This window comes from Balaenoptera musculus, chromosome X (genome assembly GCF_009873245.2).
Source record: "Balaenoptera musculus isolate JJ_BM4_2016_0621 chromosome X, mBalMus1.pri.v3, whole genome shotgun sequence".
Taxonomy (NCBI): Eukaryota; Metazoa; Chordata; class Mammalia; order Artiodactyla; family Balaenopteridae; genus Balaenoptera; species Balaenoptera musculus.
Window position 1 is genome coordinate 39,512,085 of NC_045806.1, and position 8,203 is coordinate 39,520,287.

Below are 8,203 nucleotides of genomic sequence, written 5' to 3' on the forward strand. Positions count from 1 at the left end.
TAAGTCAAACTAAAAACCTTAAAAATATTCAAGTAACCTACTAGAAAGCTGGAGATGAGAAACAGAGGAATGAGAAACACAGGAAATAAACAAAAACCAAAGAATAAAATGGCTGTATAAGCCATAACATGTCAATAATTACCTTAAATGTAAATAGTCTAAATTCATCAATTAAAAAACAGAGACTGGCAGAGTGGATTAACAAACCTGTGATTCAACTGTATGCTGTCTACAAGAAACTCACTTCAAATACAGTGACATAGGTAGGTTGAAAGTAAGAAGACAGAAAAAGGTGTGGCATGCAAATATTAACAACAGCAAAAGAGCAGGAGTAGATATATTAAATATCAGGTAAAATAGATTTCAAAGCAAAAAATTGTCTCATGTAGTCATGTGTGAGATGCATGGGCAGTGTACAGAGTTCTCACTTTACCATGTGGTTAAATGTGAAAGATAGCAACTCTTTCCAGATGCAATGTAACAGACACATCCCTTTCAAGGACAGCCTTCAGCTTGCTCTAAAACAAAGTTCTTTTTGACTCCATCAACTAGAAATTGCTAACCCTGGTCTCAGGTGGTGTATTTGATGCTGTTGCATCTGCAGATTAGTTAGTGTATCAGTTACTTGTGTTGTTAAAGTTGACAGGTCACCAGCTCAAAGGGTCAATAGGAAATGTGAGAAAGTATGGGTTAACTATAAGTGAAACACATGTGAGAAATGGAGTCTGAGCAGTCCTTCTGTAGAGCATAGAGAAAACAGTCAGAAAGCTCCTGCTACAGTAGTTTTGTTATTTATGTTAAGATGTAAATCTACAACTATTTGCTTGTTTTTCTGTTTGTTAAGGCCTTTTTTATTTTGCAAAGAGACCCTCTCTACAGCAACGAATTTTCAATGAGCAATTATACTCCAATAAAGATGTAAAAAAAAATTAAAATAAAATAAAATACATAATACTGAAATGTAGATGTACGTAGCATTGGCATTAAAAGGTATGTGAAAATGAAAAAAAAAAGGTACAAACTACTAGGTATAAAATAAGTAAGTTACAAGGATGTAATGTACAACACAGGGAATATAGTCAACATTTTATAATAACTTTGCTTGGAGTATAAGCTATACAAATATTGAATTACTATGGTGTACACCTGAAACTAATGTAACATTGTAAGTCAACTATACTTCAGTAAAAAATAAGTAAATAAAAAAAAAAAGAAACTTGATGTTTTGGAAATAATTAGTGAATTTCTATTTCTCAAAAAAAAAAAAAAATGCTGGTGAATGTAACCTGCACAAAAATGTTTGTCTGCATTTACCTTCCAATCAGAAGTCATAGTGATATTACTGACTGTGAAAACCAGAAGACCCAAATCTGTTTAAAAAACATCACCATTTATTTCAAAAGTTAGCTGCAGAAGTTGAATTTGCATAGCATTCTGTGAAGCATGGCTTTGCAGTTAGATCAAATGATGATTTCTCTGAATTAATTTCATTCATTTTCAATTCCATGTTTTCCCATGCATGTACAAAGAGCGAAGTGATAGCTGTTAATGGGTTGGCTCCATTAGCAGAAAAAGATCTTTGCAGTTAAATGATGCCAGTTTTATATCAGTGACACTAGATGCTTCAAATAGAAAATTGGTTAATTTCAGTAATGGCTTAATTTTTTCATCAATGTTATGCAATCAAAGTATAGCTTTTGGAAGATCATTTTGTTACAGTTAAAACATCTGACTCTAATAATGCTTACTTATACATTCAGTTTAAAAATCCAACATTGAAGATAAAGTTATTTTGTTGTGATGATAATACAAATACAAATTCAGGTGGAATATAATTATCTTGGCAAAAACAATGTTCTTACTAAATTAAGAAACCTATGGAGCAGAAATGCACTTGGAATTGGTTGTGGAGCATATGTAATTCATCACTGCATCTAAACTGTGATACTCTACCAATTGAAATAGAAGCTATAGTTGTCAATATTTGCAAATGTATTTACATATATATATACACATTTAGAATAATTGAATTGTAAACTTTTGTGACATGATGTGGAACATGAAAAAGAATTTGGAATGGCAGTATATGATTCTCTTCTTGTTTCCAGTCATGACTCATATTTTTTAAATGTTTGAGCCTTTATAGTAGTATGTTGTTAATTAACTCAAGGTCCTACAGAGTATTGACTATTATTGTAAATAAGTCCTTTAAATTTAGGTTGCTTTTTGTTCAAAATCATTTGGAAATCTTTAATCAAAGTACTCAAGAAATGGAGTATCAAAAATTCACCTTTTGAAGCTTTTAGCAAATTGCAATTATGAAAACAAAGCTTGTATATAGGAAGAAATCAAAATTCATGATTTAGCAGATTATATGATGAGAGCCCAAACTGTGCACGGGATTTAATTTTGACATTCTACAACTGCACTTTGTAATATCTTGACTTGATACATCTCTTATTTTTAACTAGACCTTATAATCTGTACTGCAGTAGAATAAACTTGAGAAGGCCTTGATTTTGCAGTGTTTAAATTTGGTGAACCATTCAAAAGAATCATAAATACAGCGAACTTATTTAATGAGTTTTATTTTGTAAAAATATTTGTTGAAGGACCCTAAATGGAAGCAAAAAGACATTACTTTTCAAAATATTTATACATTTTTCAGTAAAAGAATTAGAATTGAGAATACTCTCTAATTAACAGAATTTGCTCTACACTTAGATACCTTAACATCTGTAAGGAGACTATTTTTTCAATTAAAAATATTATAGTCTTCAGAAAAGAAAAATTGAAGTTATTCAAAATTTCAAATTTATTGGCTATAAACTACAGCTTTGAAGAATATTGCATGCAATTTTACCAATTCCTATTTAAAAAACACATTTTCAGAAAATATCAGTAACGTATTAGAAACAGATATCACTAATAAACTAATTAAAGTGCATGAGTATATACCAAGTATAATTATTTTATTTATGTATTTTTTAATTTTGGAAAATCATTTTGAAAAGTCTTTTACATGGAAATAATTTTACTTTTTAAAAGAATTTCATATTTGAAAATATTTTAAATATAAAAATTTTATACCAATTATACCAATGAAATTAGTCCAATTTGTTTGTCAATAAATACATATCTTAGAAAAGCATGCAACTGTATTTCTTCAAATGTTTAATTCTTCAAAATATTTTACTTTGGAAATTAAAACATTTAAAACGACTCCACTGAAGCTTCTGCTGTTACAGTTACCAGTAACCATCATGTTGCTAAAAACAAAGGACATTTTAAAGTCCTCATCTTACTTGACATTTTTTGTCAGCTTTTCACATTGTCGACTATTTCCCTCTTCTCAAAATGCTCTTTTTGCTTGGTTTCTCTGAGGTACACCATAACTCTCTGGTACACACACTCAGTCTTTTGTGACGGGCTTTCTTCATCTTTCTCATCATTAAATGCTGAAATACATCTTTCATTCTAGGTGGTCCTTGAACTACCATGGCTTCAAGTAACATAAAAATCTTCCATTCTCAACTATATATCTCAAATCAGATCACTCTTTTGAGCTTCAGACTTAATTATACAGTCGCCTAGAGGCAAAGGTTGTCAAACTATCTCTGTAAAGGGCTAGATAGTAAATATTTAAAAATTTTTGATCCAATTGATCTATGTCAAATTAATCAACTCTGCCATTGTAGTGCAAAAGCAGCCATAGAAAATATGTAAATAAATGAGCATGGCTGTGTTCCAGTAAAACTTTATTTATTAAAACAAAGGCATTGAGCTATTCAACATTGTCCTGGAAGTTCTAGTCAGAGCTACTTAGACAAGAAAAAGAAATAAAAAGCATCCAAATTTGTAAGGAAGAAGTAAAACTATCTTTATTTGCAGATGACATTATTCTACATGTAGAAAATCCCAAAGAATCCATAAGAAAGCTATTAGAGCTAATAAATGAATTCAGGAAAGTTACAGGTTACAAAATCAACACACACACAAAAGTTGTGTTTCTAAACATTAGCAATGAACAATCCAGTATGGAAATTAAGAAAACAATTTCATTTGTAATAGCATCCAAAAGTATAAAATACCTAGGAATAAATTTAACCAAGGAGGGGAAAGACTTGTACATTGAAACTTATAAAGCATTGCTGAAAGAAATTAAGGAAAACTTAAATAAATGGAAAGATATTTTGTGTTCATGGATTGGAACACTTAATATTTTAAGATGTCAATACTATCCAAAGTGATTTACAGATTCAACACAATTCCTATCAAAATTCCAGCAGCTTATTTTTGTGTGTGTGTGCAGAAATGGAAAAGCTGATTCTCAGATTCATATGGCATTCTAAGGGTCCCAGAATACCCAAAACAATCTTGAAAAAGAATCAAGTTGGAGGACTCACACTTCCAGATTTCAAAACTTACTACAAAGCTACAGCATTCAAAACAAAGTGGTACTGGCATAAAGATAGACATATAGACCAACGGAATAGAATTGAGACCCCAGAAATAAATCCTTACATGTATGGCCAATGGATTCTTGACAAAGATGTCAATTCCATTGAATGGGGGAAGAATTGTCTCGTCAATAAATGGTGCTAGGAAAATTGGATTTCCCCTGTACAAAAGAATGAAGTTGGATCCCTTCTTCACACCATTTACAAAAATTTTTTAAATAAATTTGTTTATTTATTTATTTTGGCTGCATTGGGTCTTCGTTGCTGCGTGTGGGCTTTCTCTAGTTGTGGCGAGCAGGGGCTACTCTTCGTTGTGGTGCACGGGCTTCTCAGTGCGGTGGCTTCTCTTGTTGAGGAGCGTGGGCTCTAGGCATATGGGGTTCAGTAGTTGTGGCATGCAGGCTCAGTAATTGTGGCGCATGGGCTTAGTTGCTCCATGGCATGTGGGATCTTCCTGGACCAGGGATCGAACCCATGTGCCTTGCATTGACAGGTGGATTCTTAACCACTGCACCACCAGGGAAGTCCCATTTACAAAAATTAAGTATGCTCAATGATCTAAATATAAGAGCTAAAACCCTAAAACACTTAGAAGAATGCATAGGGGAAAAGGTTTATGACCTTGGATTTGGCAATGGATTCTTAGATATGACACCAAAAGGACAAGCAACAGAAGAAAAAACAGATCAATTGGACTTCATCAAAATTGAAAACTTTTGTTCATTAAATGCTACTCTTAAGAGAGGGTGAAGACAATCCACAGAATGGCAGAAAATATTTGAAAATCATATCTAATAAGAGTGTAATATCCTGAATATGTTAAAAACTCCTAAAACTCCTCAACAAAAAGACAAACAACCCAATTAAACATGCATAAAGGATTTGGAAAAAAAAACTCTGCAAAGAAGATATACAAATTGCCGATAAGTACATGAAAAGATACTCAACATCATTAGTCAATAAAGGAAGTGCAAATCAAAGCCAGAAATGAGATATGACTTTACACCTACTAGAATGGCTATAATAATTTATTTTTCATTTTGAAAATTTAAGTATAGTTGGTGTACAATATTACATAAGTTACAGGTGTACAACATAATGATTCACAATTTTTAAAAGTTACATTCTACTTACAGTTACTACAAAATACTGGCTATATTCCCTGTGTTGTACAATACATCCTTATGGCTTACTTGTTTATTGCATAATAGTTTGTACCTCTTAATCCCCTACCCCTATCTTGTCCCCCCTTCCCCCTCCCCACTGGTAACTACTAGTTTGTTCTCTACATCTGTGAGTCTGCTTCTTTTTTGTTATATTCACTAGTTTGTTTTACTTTTTAGATTCCACATATAAGTGATATCATACAATATTTGTCCTGTCTGACTTATTTCACTTAATACCCTCCAAGTCCATCCATGTTGTTGTAAATGGCAATATTTCATTCTTTTTTATGGAGAATGGATATAATAATTTAAAAAAATAATGGAAAATAAAAAATGTTGGAGAGAATGTAGAGAAATTGGAACTCTTGTACTCTCCTGATGGGAATGTAAAATGGTGCAGTCACTATGAAAACAGTTTGGTGGTTCCTCAGAAAGTTAAACATAGAATTACTGTATGACCCAGCAATTCCACTCTTAGGTATATAGCCAAAGGAATTGGAAACAGAAACTCAAACAGATACTTGTATGTCAAAGTTATTACAGCATTATTCAGAATAACCCAAAAGTGGAAACAACCTAAGTGTTTATTAACAGTGAATGGGTAAATAAAATGTGGTATATACATACAATGGAATATTATTCAGCCTTAGAAAGGAATTAAGTTCTTTTTTTCAATTTTAAAATAAAATAGTTTATTAGTTGTGTTAAGCAATATTTTATTACTTAAAATATTATTTATTTTCAAATATTTTATCTAAGAAATTCAAAGCACTTGACAACTGATGCTGGTAACATCTATGCAATTGGCATTGCTACCATGTTTATATAGTTTCTGAAAATGAGGAAGAAAAATTTATTCTGGTTTTCAGCGGTGGAAAATTTTAAAAATCCAGAATTACTGAGACAAAATTTACTGACTAAGGTAGCCCTAAGAGCTGAAATAGAATCATTCCCCAGGTACTTCATCTTTCATAATCTGTTACTGAAGAGATTCAGAATCTGTTCCAGTATAGAAATAGGGACTAACGGCTTCTACAAAAGAATCATTAAAAGTATAGAGAAGAGATCTATCATTCACATTATAAAAAGGAAACCACACTCAACTCAGTCCAGAAAAATGCCAGTCTTACTGGGTTTTACTACTGGCAGAAGTTGACTGTCTTAGGACGCAATGCAACATAACTGCTGTCAACATATCACCCAGTTGCCCAGAATATACCCTGACCTACTGGCTGATTCCACCATTTCCTAGGAAGACTATCTTGACACATGCCCAATATCCATTTAGTTTTGTTTTCCAATTCTACTTCCCAGTAATGCCTGCCAGAATTAAATCTCATAGAACCTAGGATAGCAAGGCAGAGATGAAATCTCCTTGGGTTATAACAAAGGTTTGGTTTTTTTCTTTCTATATTGCATACTTTTTCTGTCCTCAGAGACTATAAGCCCAGGATGTGCTGCTTCAAGATCTAGAATCACATCTATTTGTAATGGCTTGATAATTTGGCCTAAGCCAGAATATTGGGGAGGAATACTGAATCCATATTTCTTTAATCGAAATGAAGAGTTCAGGGTATTTTAGGTTTTGATACCTGTGGTGCTTCCAATACAGGGGGCACGGGTTCGATCCCTGGTCAGGGAACTAAGATCCCATATGCCAATAAATAAATAAATAAATAAATAGATAAATAAATAAATAAATAAAAACACACAGTGAGCCAAATTTTTCCTATAGGTCATAGTCTGCCAACGCCTGGCCTAGATAACATTTGTACTTGGATATCTGACAGGAATCTTAAAACTGAATTTATAATTGTCCTGCATAAATCTGTAGATTTCTAGTCTTTCCCATCTCAGTTAAAGATGCCATCATTTTCTTGGTTGTTCATTTTAGAAACTTGAACAATATCCTTTACACTTTCTTCTCCTTTAATTCTTACACCTAAGTCCTGTTGATTCTATACTCTTACACATTTTCTAAATTTCTTCATTTCTTTCCATCTCTACTTCACCATGCTAGACCAACTCACCCTCCTCCTACCTGGACTTCTGCAATTGTCTTTATACTAGTCATCCTGTTTCCTCTCTTGACCATCTCTAATTCATCGGTGGCAGAAACTACCAGTTGTCTTCCAACATCCACTCCCTTTCTTCCAAAGTAATAGACTTCCTAGCTGGGCACAGAGCCATCTAGGGAAAAAACACTCACTTTCCCAAACTCCTTTGCAGCTAGATGTGGCCATTGGGCTAAGTTCTTGTTAACAAAATAAAATGGTATTGACATATAGAATTTCCAGGTGCCCTTCTTGTTGGTTGAGATGTGGCTTTGGTGCTGCACAATCTTGGACAATGCTGGTAAGGGCAATAATGTTGGGATGGCAGAAGAAGAAGATAGATGGAGCCTGGGTTCCTAATGACTTTTAGGGGCAATATCGAATTCCGCTCAGACTTTATCTTACTTACGCCATTGTTATTTTGAGTCTGTGTTACACTTAGCCAAAACTATAATCTAATGAAAGCACCATCTTCCACATAATAGCTAGAGTGATCATCTAAAAACACAAATCTTGTCAGATC

At 33.0% G+C, this 8,203-nt stretch overlaps 1 pseudogene; it reads right to left on the reverse strand.

Moving 5' to 3' along the window:
• Positions 1-6,605: 6,605 nt before the first annotated feature.
• On the reverse strand, positions 6,606-7,721 carry LOC118888273 (annotated as a pseudogene).
• Between the last annotated feature and the right edge of the window lie 482 nt (positions 7,722-8,203).